This window comes from Ailuropoda melanoleuca, chromosome 4, assembly GCF_002007445.2.
Source record: "Ailuropoda melanoleuca isolate Jingjing chromosome 4, ASM200744v2, whole genome shotgun sequence".
NCBI lineage: Eukaryota > Metazoa > Chordata > Mammalia > Carnivora > Ursidae > Ailuropoda > Ailuropoda melanoleuca.
The window spans coordinates 92,629,159-92,648,050 of NC_048221.1; the positions used below are offsets into that span (position 1 = coordinate 92,629,159).

General features: G+C 43.2%; 1 protein-coding gene across 2 annotated transcripts in view; it reads left to right on the forward strand.

The window, feature by feature from the left end:
- The first annotated feature begins 2,969 nt into the window (after positions 1-2,969).
- Positions 2,970-18,892, forward strand: part of ANXA4 (annexin A4) — a 65,454-nt gene continuing 49,531 nt past the window's right edge. For both annotated transcript variants that reach the window (XM_034659279.1, XM_034659278.1), the window contains exon 1: positions 2,970-3,101. The gene's annotated coding sequence lies outside the window, so the exon portion shown is untranslated. The remainder of the gene's footprint in view (positions 3,102-18,892) is intronic.

Here is an 18,892-nt window from a genome sequence, read left to right on the forward strand (position 1 = left end):
GCAGTTTCACCCCCCCGCAACCCCCAGGAATGTAACCTTTAACCAGTCATGGAATTTCCCGATCGGCACTAGGAAATTACTGATAGACCCCTTCTGTTCCCCTTAAGTGGGCAACCTTGTCTAAAACAATGGATTCTTTGCTAATAATTTCCTTTTTTCCACTCTCTCTCCACCTTTAACAACCTTTCCTTTTTCTGTAGCCCTTTGGAGTTCTCTGTATGCTAGACAAGATGCTCCCTGATTCATGAATCAATTAATAAAGCCAATTAGAACTTTAAAATTTATTTGGCTGAGTTTTTGTTATTTAACACTGCAGATTTTTTGTTAGTCCCCNTTTTTTTTTGGCCCCCCCCCCCCCAATTCAGGGATGGAGCTTAATTCCTCTTTCCTTGAATCTGGGTTGGATTTAGTGACTTGCGTGACCTACAGGATATAACGGAAATAACATTCAGGGGCTTCTAAGCTAGGTAATAAGAAGCCTAGTAACGTCTGCCCTGGATCTCCTGGAGCATCCTTTCTGGGATCCTGAGGCTCCGTGCAGGAAATGCAACTCCCCTGAAACTGCCACGTGGAGAGAGCATGCTTAGTTAGATGCTCTGGTGGCCAGTGCCAGCTGAGACCAGCCTCCCAGCTTACCTTGCCATGATACCAGACTCACGAGTGAGACCTCCAGACTGACCTATCTGTCAACTGAATACCACTCAGTGACCTTTGATCTTCGTTGATGTTGTGTGTGGAACAGAGAATCGCCCAGCCAAGCTTTGTCCAAATTCTGATCAACAAAATCACGAGGTACGATGAAACGATGGTTGTTTTAAGTCACCAAGTTTTAAGGTACTTTGTGAGGGAGACTTAAATAACCAGAACAACTTGACTACACCCAGTATGCCCCATTCAAGAGATCCTCTGCTTTATGCCCGCCAGAGAATATGCTTTTCGATCTTTTGCCAAAGTGGGGGAGGGGCAGTGGCAGCAGTGCAGTCCTGGGGATTCTGCAGCCTTAGAAAAAATATGCTGTTTTTCAGTGTGGAGGTCCCTTAAAAAGTTAAAAATTGAACTACCCTATGACCCAGCCATTGCACTACTGGGTGTTTACCCCAAAGATACAGACGTAGTAAAGAGAAGGGCCATATGCACCCCAATGTTCATAGCTGCATTGTCCACAATAGCCAAATCATGGAAGGAGCCGAGATGCCCTTCAACAGATGACTGGATTAAGAAGCTGTGGTCCATATATACAATGGAATANAAAAAAAGAAAAAATATGCTGTTTTTACTCTTAAGCATATAACCACTTTCAGAAGCACCTGGTGTAGCAAGACCTGGGGATCCTGAGAAATGTTGCCATATTACGTTGCTTCTTGGCTCGACCTACTCTGGGCTCAGGAATTCCCTTTGCTCAGGTCTGCTAAGTCAATGATCTCATGCCTATCTGCTTTCCAGCTTACAAAATTTCATTCTTTTTCCTCTCTTGTTACCTCGTTCTTGTGAGATTTAAAAAAATAATCTGTTCTTGTTTTAGATTTCAAGAGATAGCTGAGGCAAATACATGTGTTCATTCTGCTATCTTTAAAGGCTACTTTGAGTCTTTAATTTCAACAATGATACTAATTTTTTTAATACTCTGTCTTAGATCAGGCTTCCTAGAAGCAGAGCCAGAGATGGAGATTCTGGTGTGAGTGCCTTTCTTAGCAAGGGCTCATTCTCTGGAGAAGCCTGTACTTGAGACCAGCAGGGGAGTGCAAAGGAAGAAGCAGAGAACAGCTGTGGTTTCTACCGAAATTTAGCTCCAGTCTAAGCCCACGGGAGCTCTACAATAGAAGGGGTGTCACAAACGTATTCCTGGCCTTTTGTACCCCAGAAAGTTAGCTTTGAACTGTGGCTCCCCAGCCTGCTGTGAGGGCAGTTATGGGAGATTTTGTTTCCTCTAGGTTAGTTCATAAACTGAAGCTCAGAAACTTTTAAGTTATCAAAGCAGAGAAAAGGGGCAGAACGAGGTCTAGAATCTAAACCAGTCTGATCCTAAAACCCATGTTCTTAACCATGTCAAACCACCTCCTTTTGCTACATCTTAATGACATGATTTAATATTACCTCTCCGGCTTTAAGGGTGTAATGGCCTCTTGGATTTTGTTCTATTGGATAGCAAACACACTCCCCAAAGCTACCTACCCTCTGTTAAATAAAATCCGAATTTGCCAGTAGACTCAGGATTTATTCTGCAAGCACCAAGCATCTACTATGTGCTGGACACGATAGTAGGCGTGTGTGCAAAGCCGACCTAGACTCGGTGGGTGCCTTCAAAAGGCCACCGTCACTCGGGGAGGCAGAAACGAACACATGAAAACTGTTTTACAGGGCGTGAACGCGGCTCCCCTGCCGAACCTAGGGGCTACCGACCGGTACCAAACCCTGGTAATTCACTGGGGAGGAGAGAAAGATCTGCGGCTGCTCCGAACTCCTATTCCCAAAGGTTTCCCCAAGGAAAGGGAATTCCGTTTTCCTCAAGGGAGATGAGGAGCTACTGGGAACTTTAGGGGGTATCTGTTTTAATGTCGAAGAGGGAAACAATGTAGTGATTTCACTTCCCACTGCTCTGGCCGCAGACTGGGCGAGAGAAAGTGCAGTTTCCCGGGGAGGAAGCGGTGATTGCCGCGGGACTCCCGGCCTCCGCGGGCGCAGGACGGGTGCGGAGAGGCTCGCGCCTCCGGAGAGTCCAACTGCTCCGAGTCTGCGGAGGCAGACGCGGGGCTGGGCGGTGCCGGGCAAGCGGTGCTATCCCGGCGGGCGACGAGGCCGCGGAGCCTGGACCGAGGCCCGGTCCCCGACGGGCGCAGCCCCAGGCTTGGGGGCGAGGCTGCTCCCCCGCTAGGTGCCAGGTGCGGCGGGCCAGTCCGCGGGCCCCAGGTGCGCTTCGCCCCCCTACCCCCGCCCCGAGGATTTTCCGGTCCCGTGTGCAGAGGAACGACCAGGAACTCGGACTCAGTCTCCACCCCAAAGTGGGGCGGGTCCGCCCGGGATAAGACCCGCTGCCAGGCCCCAGGAAGGGTGTGATCTGAGCGGCCGTCCGGGACAAGCGCAGTTTGGTCTCGGCACGAGCGGTAAGGGGGCCCCGGGCCGGGGGTCCTGGGCTCGGGGAGGGGGGCGCAGTAGCCTCTGGGAGCCTCGCGGGGACAGCCCTGCGCCGCGCCCAGGAGGGGGTGCCCGCCGCCGGCCTGCGGGCGGGGCTTGGGCGGCCACTGGGTGGAGCGGGCGCGGGCGCGGGCGGCCGGGGGTTTGCTCCAAGTGGGCCCGGCGCAGGCGGGTATGCACCGGCACCGTCCAGAAGGGGCAGTTTATACAGCTCAGAGTGTAGACGGGTCAGAGACCACAGCAGTTTTCTGTTGAGTTCATGTGCCAAGAACTGTGCTGGCTTCGGGCATTAACAAGAAAGGATTGAGTTAATACTCCCTGCAAATGACTCAATCTAATACCTAAGTTTTCTTTTTAATTCTTTCTTTACTCCTTTAAGAAACTTACTCCCTTTCCCTAGTTTCTTACCCTTTCTCTCCTCATGTATCTAATGCCCTCAGCAGAATGTCTGGCTCGCACATGGGAATCCATTATTATGAGATCCATGACTTGAGTCTGCCAGTGGCACAGCCTCACTCTTTTGTCTTGGCTTTGACTAGTGGGAGACTTCGGGGCCAAAGAGGCTATTGCTTTTCAACAGTCTGCCCCACTGTAAGTGCTCCCTGGGTGATGCAAGTCTGTGAGCTGTGCTGAGTAACCCACACCTTTCGTGACAAGTGGGCATCTGCTCTCTCTAGCTGACAGTGGGAAGAATGGATAGGGTCTCCCCCTCCAAATTATCCATCCCACCTCCTCCTTACATTGCTGGTAACACTTCTGATAGCCAAACCCTAGCTCTTTCCTTACCAGGGAATTCTCAGATGACACAGAGGTGGAAGAGCAAGCAGGAGAGGAAGGGAACAGGAATGAGATGGGTAATCACAGCCACCCAGGACCTGCTTCCCTTCCAGAGCCCAGCCCTATCTGGTCAAGGCCAGATCCCTTAAGTTCAGCTCAGGCCAGATTTCTGTTGGTTTGAGGGAACACACACACACACACACACACACAGAGGCACATGACTATTACATCAAGGGTGTTTATGAATTTCCCTCCTAAATATTTTTACATTTCGCTAGGGATAATTTTTCAATGAAAACAAGTTAGAGAGCAACATGCACATACAACAGTCACGTTGAATCACACCAGCCGTCAGCATCTGAAGAATGAGCCCTCTGGCCATCCTCAGACTCATGTCCTTTGGCCCATTTCTTTATGTCTAGCCACGCATTTGCTTTCCCTGTCTGGATCCTCTGCTTGTCCAGGAAGCCCACTCCTCTTCAGCAGGGAGTGCCAGGCACCACCAGGAAATACCTGAAGTTTCAGAATAAGCCAAGGGCCTGGAGGGTCCATTTTACCTCAATCTTTGAGATTAAACACATTTTTTATGCTAAAACAACCAGATATATTTTGGAGTAGAATTCAGAATTTATACCTTTTTCATATAAAAGAAGAAATTAAATGTTTTTTTTTTGCTTGGGCTTTGGGCTGAGATTTGGCCCAAACCTAGCCCTTGAGGGTTTGTTTTCACTGCAATTCCGGCTCCTATGGGGACAGTTTGATGGGTGCCGCCATGTCTTACCTGGAGGGACTTTGAGTAACAGTCGTCCTTGGTTACTCATTTAATCGTTATTTCAACTTGAGGTAGGTTTCCTAACCTTGTCTTATAGATGAGGTGGGTGTGGGGACACATGTTAATGGCCCTATATTCTTGAGGGGTGTGGCATGTGGACCAGAGAATAAACTCACTCCTTGTGGTGTTGGGCAGAGCTGGGCTGGATGGTGGGTTCTGCTGGATGTAAGGTGTGGCTTTTGAAACCCCTGGGCTGGGTAGGCTTGGAGATGGAGAACTTTCTCAGCAGAAGTGTCTAGGCAGGGGCCTTGTGCCCGCCCCCCCCCCTGCCTTTTGATGGGGCTGTGAAGGGTAAAAGGTTTAACTAAGATGACTTCCAAAGCCATAGCTTCTTCCCTTCAGGGTACATCAGAATTCTTCAGGAAGCTTGCATAACATGCAGATTCTTGCCCCACTCCCCCCAAATTCTCATCCAGTATGACAGGGTTGGGCCCAGGAAAATGCATATTTAATAGATTCCCTAGATGATTGCAATTCAGATGTTTCTTGGACCTTGTTTTGAGAAACTAAGCTTTAGAAACACTTATGTGAATATATGCATGCTTGATAAATTGAGTAAAGCCTTAACAAAAACATGGGACTTCAGGGAACTTGGGCCTGTCGTTATGCTGTAAATAATGTGGTAAAAGCTGATATTGGCCCCATTCTCAAGGACAGCTCTTTAGTATACCTATCACATCAAATTCACCCCATAGTTTTACAGTGCTCGACACCCCTAGACCAAGTAGAGAGTCTAAACCAAAGGGGTTTTATTTTTAAACTTATTTGAACCTGAGATGGATTACTATATTGAGAATAATTTCCCTAGCAATTTAAGATTTGTAAGGCCTGTTGCTTGTTTTATTGGGAGTAGCTTGTTGGTGTTCAGTTGTGTCTGAACTGGGCTAAGAACTTTTGCTAAGGGAGCCTGAATCACCACCTTTGAAGTATTCTTTTTAAAGGTTCAAGATGTTTGAGGTCAGTAAATTGCCATATTGCTTCTTGGTCCAGATTGCTAGACATAAGAACCTGAGTGAATGTTTTCACCAGAATGAACCACAATCAGCAGGAAGGATAAATTGCATCTCTAGGCCAGACTATAAATTGCTCTGGAAAAGACCTTCACCAATCCCACCTCCCCATCGCTAACCCTTTAAGGCCTACAGCATGAGCGGCCTGACTTGTAACAGAGCAGGAGGTCCCAGGAGTGGCCTTTTGTCAGGTCAGTAGAAAGACCTCCCTGCCCAGTCGCTGTGGATTCATTTCTCTGGGCTAAGGCTCTCATTTCCCCTGCACTCTCCTCCCTAGAGGTAATGTTAAATTATTACCAGTGAGAATAACACAGAAGGGCTGGTTTGTGAGTGGGAACAGGTTCTCCTGATTTATGTGTACTTGAGTCATCTCTCCCGGAGGAGGTCCTTAATAGGTAAAACCCCGGTGGTGTAATCAGTACGCAGCATCTTCCCTCTCACTCCTCTTCAGGGGGCTCAGAAAGGCATTTTCTGGGTCTGGCCTCACTTCAACTTCTGCTGTCGGTGCTTTTAGATGCTATACAAGAATCCATTGACACAGTAGTTCTCATCCTTTTTAGTTACAGACCCTTTTGAGAATCTCAAAATTTGACATATTTGACATTGTTCATACAGTTTCATGGGGTTTATGGACACCTGTCTAAACCCAATCATGGATACCTAGCAGGTACATATAGAATTGCCCTGAAACTTGGCAGTTTGTCAAAATTTAAAAACAGATTTGCCTTTGTTCTAGCAATTTGAATTCTGCATTTATCATAAAGATATACTTGGATATGTGTGTAGAGGCATGTGTACAAGGATATATATACTCTTGTTTGTAGCAGCAAAAGATTGGAAATGAACTAAATGTCTATGACCAAGGGGCCGGTTAAATTATGAAACATCCATTCAGTGCAGTACTATGCAGCTGTTAAAAAGTGATCCAGGTTGACCGGAACAGATAAAGAATGATATCAGAGAATCTTTTTAAAAAACATTAAAAAAGAAAAAAGTAAAATATAAGTTTGTATAGGATTCTACTACTTTTTCATAATAATAATGGAGACTGTAGTCTATGTGCTTGTTAATGCATTAAGTATTCCTGATAGCACGCATAGGACAATTATAACAGTGGTTGCCAAAACAAGCTAGAGAGGTAAAGTTCATCCAGACTTATCACTTTATATCTTTTTGTATTATTTGAATTTTTTAAATCATATTCACATATTATCAATTTTTTTTAAAAAGGGAGTTACAGACATCACCTACCCATTTAACATTGCTTGGGAAGAGGGAGAATGAAGTAGAAATGAAAAATAAATGTATATTATCAAATTTTCCAACCTCAAAATTAATACCTGATCATATATTTTCTTATTTGTATACAAAGAGCCAATCTGCAATTATGCTTGAGTCTCCAGTGAGATATAACAGCAATCGCTCGTTCTTGTCATACATGTCAGTTGGGCTAATTTTTCCTTTGGCTACACTTCAGCTAGTTCCAAAAAGAATGTAAGGTGCCTTGAACTGCATGGTGGAAAAGCTCTGTATTTATGTGATCTGATCAGTTTCATGTGTTTTTAGCTGCAGAAGCAGAGACAGGAGTGGGTGGGATAAGTCCCAGCCTGTAGACTAGATAGACCTGCTAGGGCAGGGCCCTAGGTCAGAGTCCCAGCAGTGGTATCAGATCTTGGGCACTGAGGGGCCTGGCCTTGGCTTCAGAGCCTGCCCCCTACCCTACTTCAGCCAGACTGTGTCATAGTCAATGAGGCTTCTGCCAGCGCATGTTGGAGCCTCCATGTCACAGATATTAATAGCTAATGTTCACCAGTGTTTCCTAGGAGCCTCACCCTGTGCCAAACAACTGGCATGTTGTTTATTAAACTTTCATCCATAATATGTGGGTGCTACCAATATCATCCCTATTGTATAAGTGAGGAAACTGAGGCACAAAAGGGTTCAGTAATTTGCTGGAGGCCACATGCGAAGTGCAGGTGGTAGAGTCTGGATTTGAATTTGGCAGTCTGATTCAACAGCCTGTGCTCTACCAGTCTGTTGTACTATATAATGGGTTAAGAACGGGGAATTGGGGGCGCCTGGGTGGCTTGGTCGTTGGGCGTCTGCCTTTGGCTCAGGGCGTGAGCCCGAGGTCCTGGGATCGAGCCCTGCATTGGGCTCCTCGGCTGGAAGCCTGCTTCTTCCTCTCCCACTCCCGCTGCTTGTGTTCCCTCTCTCGCTGGCTGTCTCTCTCTCTCTCTGTCAAATAAATAAATAAAATCTTTAAAAGAAAAAAAAAAAAAGAACGGGGAATCGGCCTCAAAAGGCAGGACTGGGGGATTAAGCATTGTGGGGCTGGACTCTTTTCAGAGGGGAAGAGACAGAACCTGTGTCCATACCACTTGTCTAAGATGAACTCGACACTGACCTGGGTCATTCTAGATATCCAGGGGGTCCCACATGATAGGTGAGTGAGGGGTGGAGCAGATAAACACCAAGACAGTGTGCTGCTCTTGATTCCGTAGGTCCATCCAGGTGGTGGCAAGACTTGGGGCAGCCTTTAAAGGCAGGAGAGACAGCCCAGCACTTTGGGGAAGGGTCTTCAGGTGCTAGGCAGGATGTCAGCAGCCCCTGCCGAATGGATACAGGTTCACCCATTTGTCATATAATGTGACAGGCACTAGAGATTGAAAGATAAAACATACAGACCCTCTCCTCAGGGAGATAAGCAAGCAAATCAACAATTCAAAACTCACAGGACTGCGTGATAGTTGATTTGATACACTTTGCACGGACTGCCATTGAACAATAGAGGAGGTGCGCCTCACTCCATCCTGGGTGGTCAGAGAAGGCTTCCTGGAGGTGGGAGAGGAGAAAGGTTTATGTACAGGCACAGGGATGACAAAGCAAGACCATTATTCACTGGAGGTGTGGCCTGTTGATCAGAGCAGGGCTAGTCCCAGATGGAAGAATGGGAGGGCCCTCAGAAGTGAAGGTCATTCTGTAGGCCTGTGGGGGACAGGACCAATCAGTCTTGGGGGACAGGTCCTAGAGGGTCCACAGTCAGAACTACTGTCCTGGATTGTAGAGCCTCATTTTCTTTTGCATCTGCTCTAGTGCTTAGCACATTTATCTAATAAATATTTTTTTAAATAAAATGGAAGTGCTGGGCACCAGGAAGGAAATCAAGGTAGAGATTTAACCTTGGAGAAACAAGACTCCTACACCTGGCCAACCCTTCAAGGTTCAACATGGACATAGTCTCCTTCCCGGTTTGACTTAATCTGAGTGAGGGGCCTCTCTAGTATGCGTGCTGCTCTTTCTCTGTGATTCCCCCGTCAATGGAATGTTCACGCCTTATTGTGTCTGATTCCATGATTCCAGGCCTGGGCCACCCCCTCGGCGGGCAGGAACTACACAGACCCCGTCCCCTGGCCTGGCACGGAGTGTGTGTTACTATGTGTGCTGAATGAATGTATGATTCCCATGGCCTGGAAGATGAGTCCAGCGTCCAAGCTCCAACCTGCCACAAAATGACCCATTCCTGAAAATTACCTTTCCAGAACTTTGTCTCCCACCGCTCTCTTTGGGGTCTAAAGCTCCAGTCCCACTCCAAATGAAGTATTTTCCAAATCATAGCCGAAGCTTCATTTTTTTAATGTTTTTTTATTATATTATGTTAGTCACCATACAGTACATCCCTGGTTTCTGATGTAAAGTTCGATGATTCATTAGTTGCGTATTAACACCCAGTGCACCATGCAATACGTGCCCTCCTTACTACCCATCACCAGCCTATCCCATTCCCCCACCCCCCTCCTCTCTGAAGCCCTCAGTTTGTTTCTCATAGTCCATAGTCTCTCATGCTTCATTCCCCCTTCTGATTACCCCCCTTTCTTTATCCCTTTCTTCTCCTACCGACTTCCTAGTTCTTATGTTCCATAGATGAGAGAAATCATATGATAATTGTCTTTCTCTGCTTGACTTATTTCACTTAGCATTATCTCCTCCAGTGCCGTCCATGTTGCAGCAAATGTTGAGAACTCGTTCTTTCTGGTAGCTGAGTAATATTCCATTGTATATGGACCACAGCTTCTTAATCCAGTCATCTGTTGAAGGGCATCTCGGTTCCTTCCATGATTTAGCTATTGTGGACAATCCGAAGCTTCATTTTTACCATTCTCTCTCTGCCGGCAAGACCTTTCACGATTGAAATCCTATCTGTCATTGGAAGCCTAAGTCAAATGAGAACATTTGACTAGGGGTGGGGCGGGGTGGGGGCGGGGAGCTTTGTCTGTCTTCTCCCACCCTGCAACTGGGACGATAATTAGCACCTGCTAGCTTGCATGCTCCCTGATAGCAAGATACTGTTTCCTCCATCTTTGTTTCTGTCACAGGGCTTGGTACCTGATGAGGCAAAATCAATATTTAAGTTAGGACTATGAGTGGCTGCGCACATGGCGAGCGGCAGTTTTGGAACTGGGGCCTCATGCAGGGACCACCTGAGTGAGAATCAGGGCCTGGAACAGGATGTGAGGGGAATCCCCAGGGGTGCTTATTGAAAATGGATTCAATAAGGTCTTTGGACCCCATCCAGGATTTACTGATCCAGGTTCCAGAGTACAGCATCCCTAAAATCCGTATTTCTAAACACTCCCCAGGTGCTTTTTGTGCACACTGAAATTTGACAACTTTTCCTAGATACCGTGTTAGGTGTTTTACAGTCTGTATTATTATTAGGATACTTTTGAAGCCATAGCTACAAACACAGTGTTCTGATTATCATCCAAGGCCAGGAGAGAGGAGATTGGCAGGCTAACTTTGTCTTTTTAATCTGGGGGGAGTCTTCTTCAAGGCCTCTTGGTAGACTTGTTCTTATTTCTCGTTGGCCTGAAGTGGGTCACTTGACCACTTAAAACCATTTGTTGCCATTGGAATGGGGTCGCCTTGGACCAATCATTATTTCTTCCCGGGATGAGTCCTACCTTCCTGGTTTTCCAAGCCCAACCACATGAAAGTTGTCTTAAGTTGTCTTAATGAGGAAGGAAGGTATGATGGGAACTGACATTACTACTAATTCTCTCAGAAATCCTGCACGATAGTCACTACCATGTCAGTTATATGCCAGAATAGACTAACCATGTTCAGTGAGGTTAAATCTGGAGGGCAGAGCAGAGACTGGAGTTTGGCCCTTATTCTGGATTCCCAGCCTGCTGTGTCCAGCGTGAGATGATCTCCGTTACAGCCTCTGCCAGCATGTGGGAAGAGAATTGAATTCAGAGTTTCACAGATATAAAGAATAGATCAGGTTTGCCAGGAGTAATGCATGTTTGCAGTGAATGGTTTTGAGAACTCTACTATTTAAATAATCTTTGCTGAACACATTTCCTGAGTCATATTTATACAAATATTTTTAAAAGTTATGACTCTCCCCGTGAATATGGTTCTTCCTGTTTTTTTACCCCCATTCCCTTACATCATACTTGATGTATGATCATGAATGGGAATCTACACTTAGGAATGACCACAGAGCATTTTGAGGACCTTTTTGAGCATCCGTAGTTGAAATATAGAATCATTACTGTAGAGCAGTTCTCAAATTTGAGATTGCATCAGAATCACCTGGTGGGCTTCTCTCAAACCAAATTACTGGGCCCTAACCTCAGAGTTTTGTAGGTGTACTGTTGGGCCCAAGAATGTGTACTTTTAACAAGTGCCCATTGTATGGTGACGTTGGTCTGGAAACCACACTTTCATAAACACTGAGTTGTATGAACTTCTTTTAGGTTGAAATACTGGTCTGCTATTTATTGAAAAGATAAACGTAATCATGCACATGGCACATTCTACCCTTTCCAGGTTCTCTTGAACTCCCTATTATAGCTGCCCTGGGGCCTCCCTACCTGGACTATGATTTGGGGAGACTGGATTCCCTGAGTTTTCTGTGCTTTGGTGACTCTATGGAAGGCTTATTCCTTGGAACGGAGAGGGTGGAGTGACACCCAAGCACCCTCCCTCCAGGCCAGACGTGGTTGTGAAATAACTGAGACTCATAAGTAGAACTATGGTACAGTTCCACATACGAGATACTTACTAGCCAAATTCAGAGACAAGAAGTAGAATGATGGTTAGCAGGGGCTCAGGTAAGGGAGAAATGGGGAGCTATTATTGAATGGGTACAGAGTTTCTGTTTGGGATGATGAAGAGTTCTGAAAATGGATTGTGGGGATGGTTGCATGACATTGTGAATGTGATTAATTCCACTGAATTGGGGCTTAGTGAGTTGAATGTCTGACTCTTGGTTTCGGCTTTGGTCATGGTCTTGGGGTCATGGGATTGAGCCCCACATCAGGCTCCCCGCTCAGCAGGGAGTCTGCTTCTCTCTCTCTCTCTCCACCCCTCCTGCTCATGCTCTCTCTCTCTCAAATAAATAAATAAATCTCTAAAAAAATACCACTGAATTATATGCTTAAAACTGGCTAAAATGGTGAACTTTGTTATCTATATTTTATTACAGTTTGAAAAAAATCTTGCTTTCTTTACTGTTCTGTCTCCCGGTGGTATGCTGGAGCTTCCTTAGATCAGCCTATTAGAAGTGATTGTTACATTTTCAGGGGTTTGGGGACCTGATTCGATTCAATTATATGAACTTAGGAGTAAATAAATTAAATTAAAATATAGATATTTATAAATAAGTTATACTTAAAACAATATCACTTTCTAATTATTTTACTACTTTTTATTATTATATGTGCTCTTGTGGTTACTTATGTCTGTTTTGTCTGTAAATACAATATAATGTGTACTACTGCCTACCTATTCCTGTTTCTAAGTTCAGTGACATCAGATTGATAATTTGAAATCAGTCATGTTAGAAATATTTATGTCGAAGAAATGGCTACAAATCAGGGTTTTCTTTCTTTGGAGAGCCAACTGTTAAGTTTATCAGCAAACTTCTGGTCTTACCATGTCTTTTTTTTTTTTTTTTTTAAGATTTTGTTTATGTATGTGAGAGAGAGAGAAAGAGAAAGAGAACAAGCCAAGCAGGGGGAACAGCAGGCAGAGGGAGAAGCAGACTCCCTGCTGAACAAGGAGCCCGACACGGGACTTGATCCCAGGACTCTGATCATGACCTGAGCCGAAGGCAAATGCTTATCAGCCTGAGCCACCCAGGTGTCCCTGGTCTTTCCATGTCTTATTGGTGGGGCAGGGTTGGAGTAAGTTTGTACGAATAAAGCACTGGCTCTTGGGATCTTCCAGGGAAACTTTGTTAAACTGAATTCTAGCCCTTTCCAAACAGCTGTGCCTTTGAGTGTTTTTGGGTGCCTCGAAAAGAAGAGGTTGTGGTTAAGTTTAGTGGGTGGGAAACAAAATGAGTCATATGGTAAATGCGTTACTTTAACATCCTGGGCAAGAATTTCCTCAACTGGAACCTGAAAAGGGGTGGGAGAGAAACTAGTAGAAATAAAATAAAGTGATTGTGTGAGCAATGGGAAAGGGATACTTTTAAAGAAAGTTTTTATTATGGACATTTCCCAACATATACCCAACTGAGAGAATAGTGAAATGAACCTCTGTGTATTTATTCATCACCCAGCTCAACAATTATTAATATTGCACCCAAAAAGAGACTTTCCAACTATTAAAGTAATAAGAGGGAGGAGTACAAAGGGAAAGATGGCCAGATATGATTGAAAACTTTTCTTCCAAATTTTGGCTGTACTGAATTAAAAGGATGATATAAATTGGTAAAATACTTAATAATACATCTTAGACATAAAGTATTGTATTTTGTACCATAGGAAGAATTTCTATAAATTTTAGTAAAACATCAAGATGCTAAAAATGGGTGAAAAATGCAAACAGATAGTAAATACACAAAGAAGTACAGGAGTTGAGGGGCGCCTGGGTGGCACAGCGGTTAAGCGTCTGCCTTCGGCTCAGGGCGTGATCCCGGCGTTATGGGATCGAGCCCCACATCAGGCTCTTCCGCTATGAGCCTGCTTCTTCCTCTCCCACTCCCCCTGCTTGTGTTCCCTCTCTCGCTGGCTGTCTCTATCTCTGTAGAATAAATAAATAAATTAAAAAAAAAAAAAAAAGAAGTACAGGAGTTGAAAAAAGGGAGTCAGTGTCCCTACTACTAATTTAGAAAAGCAAGTTAAACCAATAATAAGATTTAGTATTTCACTGAATATGAATACTGAATAAGATTCAGTATTCATAAAGCAAGCAAGCTTATGGCTGGCTGGGCTTTGGATGTCCTTGTAAATTTGGAGGACAACTGGAAATATCCATAAGTATCAGATATCACAAGAAATACGTCAAAAGAAGAATAAAATATCTTACAAAGCTAATTATAAAGATTGTAGCCATGGTCTTAAAAAACCTGAACAGTCAATAGTAGGGACATCGACTAAATTATAATATACCAATATAATGGAAGAGTATAATTTTAGTACAGTGACCTATATAGTGAACACGTGGAGTATGAAAAATTAAGAGGAAAGAGTAGAACACAAAATCATATACATACTGTGATTACAACCAAAAGACTGGCACAAATAGAAATAGCAGTAGATGGTAAGTTTATATTGTTTTAAAATGTCCTTCTCAGGCCATAAAGTTGATTAAATAATTTACAAAATAAAATGAAAGAGGGAAATAGGGGATTGCTTAAAGCCTCAGTCTCTACAGTTCTCTGAAAGTTAATCTTTTCCATTCATTGGCGGTGGAAAGATCCAAAATTTTCAGCATTACAATGGAAAATCTTACTTCTACCCACATTCTGCTGGGTTTAGGAAACAAGTTTATCAGCTCACACAGGCAATTTAATAACAGCTGAAGGGAAGGAGAGGTTAACAGTGACAGGTAAAAGTAACACTAACTGCCCTGTATTGTTACCCACCATAAAATCCTGAGGTTGCGAAAACAAATAAAATTATAATAAATAAACCAAATAATAAATTTTAATATATAAATCATATTAAATTATAATTTAATTTAAATTTACCAAATTTAAATTTCTGTTGCTAAAACAGAAATAAAATTATAATAAATAAATCAATAAATTCTGTCGTTTATTATTATTAAACATTTATTATGTTTAATATTCAAAAATAAATAAAGGTTATTTTTAAAAAGCTAGCCAGTATTTTCTGTTTTATCCTTCCTGTGATATTTCTTGAGGTGGTAATACTAAATTTTTTATGATCTCTGCAGATAGTCTCCATTTCTTTTAGAAGGATTCCTGCTGGAGGATTCTATTTTTATGAAAACAAAACAAAACAAAAAAACCCACAAAAAACAATTAGTTGAAACCAAACAGCAGTGAAAAGAAAGATATTTAGATATGATTTGGTAAGCCCTCTTAAATACATACGTATGTTTTACAAATCTAAAATGTCTTGTCACTTGGTAAATAAAGGGAGGGAAAGGATGATGATAGAAAATTAACCTAGGCCCTGAGTACAGAATATTTAAGCCAAACTCTTTAGTCTTAAAGGACTTCTCGATGTTGGTAAGCTAGTCATTTTTCCCTTCCTATTAATTAATTGTAAAGATTTTATTGTTTGTTTGTTTATTTATTTGAGAGAGAGAGAGCACACCAGCAGGGGGAGGGACAAAGGGAGAAGGACAAGCAGACTGCCCACTGAGCGGGGAGACTGACCCAGGGCTCCATCGCAGGACCCTGAGATCATGACCCGAGCCTAAGGCAGACCCTTAACTGAGTGAGCCTCCCAGGCGTCCCCCCCTCTTATTTAGAATGTGTGTTATTTTGCAAATAGTGAGGGTGCCTGCTAGTTCCCTCAACTTTTCTTCTGAACAATTAAGCGGATTATTTCCAGGAATAGACTTTGCCTTCAAATATTCTGAGGCCTAATTCCTTTTCTCTTCATAGCATTTTGTCCTAGGCGACATTGTGTTTTTCTTTCTTTTTTTTTAACAGATGGGGAAATGAAAGCACTAAGAAGATGAGCACATTTTTTTTGAGATTTAAAAGAAATCATCTGGTCATTCACATAAAGTGTTTAGAACAGCATCTGACACATAGTAAAATAAGTGCTCAGCAATCGCTATAATCATTGTTATGAATTGAGACCAAGTATGTCGAGAGCAGTGGTATGCAACAGAAAGATAGAGCAAGGCACAAATGTAAGTTTGAATTACGTAGTAGTCACATCTGAAAAGTAAAAAGAGACAGGTAAAATGAACTTTAGTAATATAAGTTTACATTTTACCCAGTAGATCCATACTTATTTTTTGTCGTCATTAGTTCACGTCTTTTATTAACCTCCATATAATTACTTGTCTTCAGGTTTGTTGAAGCAGTAGGTCAGACGTTTGCCACAATAGTGTCTGTCAGGGGCACCTGGGTGGCTCAGTCGGTGAAGCGTTTGCCTTCAGCTCTGGTCATGATCCCCGGGGTCCTGGGATCTTTAAAATAATGATCTTTAAAAATAATAATCATAATACTGTCTGTCAAAGTAGCTAGCCGTAAACACTTAAGCACCATATTCATCTGAAGGACATTTCCAACGAAGGCAACGATTTTGCCATTCTCATCCACCTTATAGTATTTCAAGACTTTAACTTCTTCCTCTTATGTTTATTCTCCTTGGGAGTGGTGTAAGACTTCTTCCTTTTCTCAGCACCACCATGAAGTCTCAACACAAGGTGAAGAGTGAACTCCTTTAGAATGTTGTGGTCAGAGTACGTCCATATTCCAGTTGCTTGCCAGTGAAGATCAGTGTCCACTGATCAGGAGGAATTCCTTTCTTATCCTGGATCTCATTATATTTTCTATTGTATCTGAGGATTCAACCTTGAGAATGATGGTCTTCTCCATAAGGGCTGCCCAAAAATCTGCATCCTGGGGCGCCTGGGTGGCTCAGTGGTTAAGCGTCTGCCTTCGGCTTAGGGCGTGATCCCAGGTCCTGGGATCGAGCCCCACATCAGGCTCCTCCGCTGGGAGCCTGGTTCTTCCTCTCCCGCTCCCCCTGCTTGTGTTCCCTCTCTCATTGGCTGTCTTTCTCTCTGTCAAATAAATAAATAAAATCTTAAAAAAAAAAAATCTGCATCTTGGCAGCTGTTCCACCTGAGGCTGAGGAAAAGGAAGAGAAGGGTCAGACCTGGGGACACAAGAGAGGGTATTGGGTGGGCTGTGGGCCGGAGAGCGGCTGAAGAACACACACTTCCATACTTATTTTTTTTTAACTAAAAAATAATTTGTTATAATTAAAATAAGAATTTTAAGATTTTATTCTAGAGGAGAACATAGGCAACAACTTCTATGACATCGGCCAGAGCAACCTTTTTCATGACACATCTCCAAAGGCCAAGAGAAACAAAAGATANCAAGAGAAACAAAAGATAAAATGAACTTATGGGACTTTATCAGGATAAAGAGCTTCTGCACAGCCAAGGAAACAGTCAAAAAAACTAAGAGACAGGGGCGCCTGGGTGGCACAGCGGTTAAGCGTCTGCCTCCGGCTCAGGGCGTGATCCCGGCGTTACGGGATCGAGCCCCACGTCAGGCTCCTCTGCTATGGGCCTGCTTCTTCCTCTCCCTCTCCCCCTGCTTGTGTTCCCTCTCTCGCTGGCTGTCTCTATCTCTGTCAAATAAAGGAAAAATCTTTAAAAAAAAAAAAACAAAAAAAAACTAAGAGACAGCCCACGGAATGGGAGAATATATTTGCAAAGGACACTACAGATAAAGGACTGGTATCCAAGATCTACAAAGAACTTCTCAAACTCAATACACGAGAAACAAATAAACAAATCATAAAATGGGCAGAAGATATGAACAGACACTTTTCCAATGAAGACATACAAATGGCTAACAGACACATGAAAAAATGTTCAAAATCATTAGCCATCAGGGAAATTCAAATCAAAACCACACTGAGATACCACCTTACGCCAGTTAGAATGGCAAAGATAGACAAGGCAAGAAACAACAATTGTTGGAGAGGATGTGGAGAAAGGGGATCCCTCCTACATTGTTGGTGGGAATGCAAGTTGGTACAGCCACTCTGGAAAACAGTGTGGAGGTCCCTTAAAAAGTTAAAAATTGAACTACCCTATGACCCAGCCATTGCACTACTGGGTGTTTACCCCAAAGATACAGACGTAGTAAAGAGAAGGGCCATATGCACCCCAATGTTCATAGCTGCATTGTCCACAATAGCCAAATCATGGAAGGAGCCGAGATGCCCTTCAACAGATGACTGGATTAAGAAGCTGTGGTCCATATATACAATGGAATATTACTCAGCTATCAGAAAGAACGAATTCTCAACATTTGCTGCAACATGGACGGCACTGGAGGAGATAATGCTAAGTGAAATAAGTCAAGCAGAGAAAGACAATTATCATATGATTTCTCTCATCTATGGAACATAAGAACTAGGAGGATCGGTAGGGGAAGAAAGGGATAAAGAAAAGGGGGGTAATCAGAAGGGGGAATGAAACATGAGAGACTATGGACTATGAGAAACAAACTGAAGACTTCAGAGGGGAGGGGGTGGGGGAATGGGATAGACTGGTGATGGGTAGTAAGGAGGGCACGTATTGCATGGTGCACTGGGTGTTATACGCAACTAATGAAGCATCAAACTTTACATCGGAATCCGGGGATGTACTGTATGGTGATTAACATAATATAATAAAATAAATAAATAAATAAAAAGAATTTTAAGATTTTAAAATTTAAATTTCTTAAATTTAATTTAAAAATTAAAAACTTAATTTAAATTTTTAAAAATATTTTATTTATTTATTTAAAACTTAATTTAAAATTAATTTAAAACTTAATTTAAATTTTTAAAAATATTTTATTTATTTATTTATTTGACAGAGAGAGCACAAGCAAGGCAGAGGGAGAGGGAGAGCAGACTCCCTGTGGAGAAGGGAGTCTGGTTCAGGGCTTAATCCAGGACCCTGCCTGAGCCAAAGGCAGATGCCCAACCAAATGAGCCACCCAGGCACCCCTAGAAGAATTTAAACTTAATTACAAGTTATAATTTACATAAGTATCACTGTAACTGGTGCTGTCTATAAGACATTCAAATAAGCACGTGAAAAAAGTTGCATCAGTGCAAAGAAAAATATCCAAAGTGAGCAAATCTGTTGACACCAACTAGATGGGTGGCGGGATTAGGTA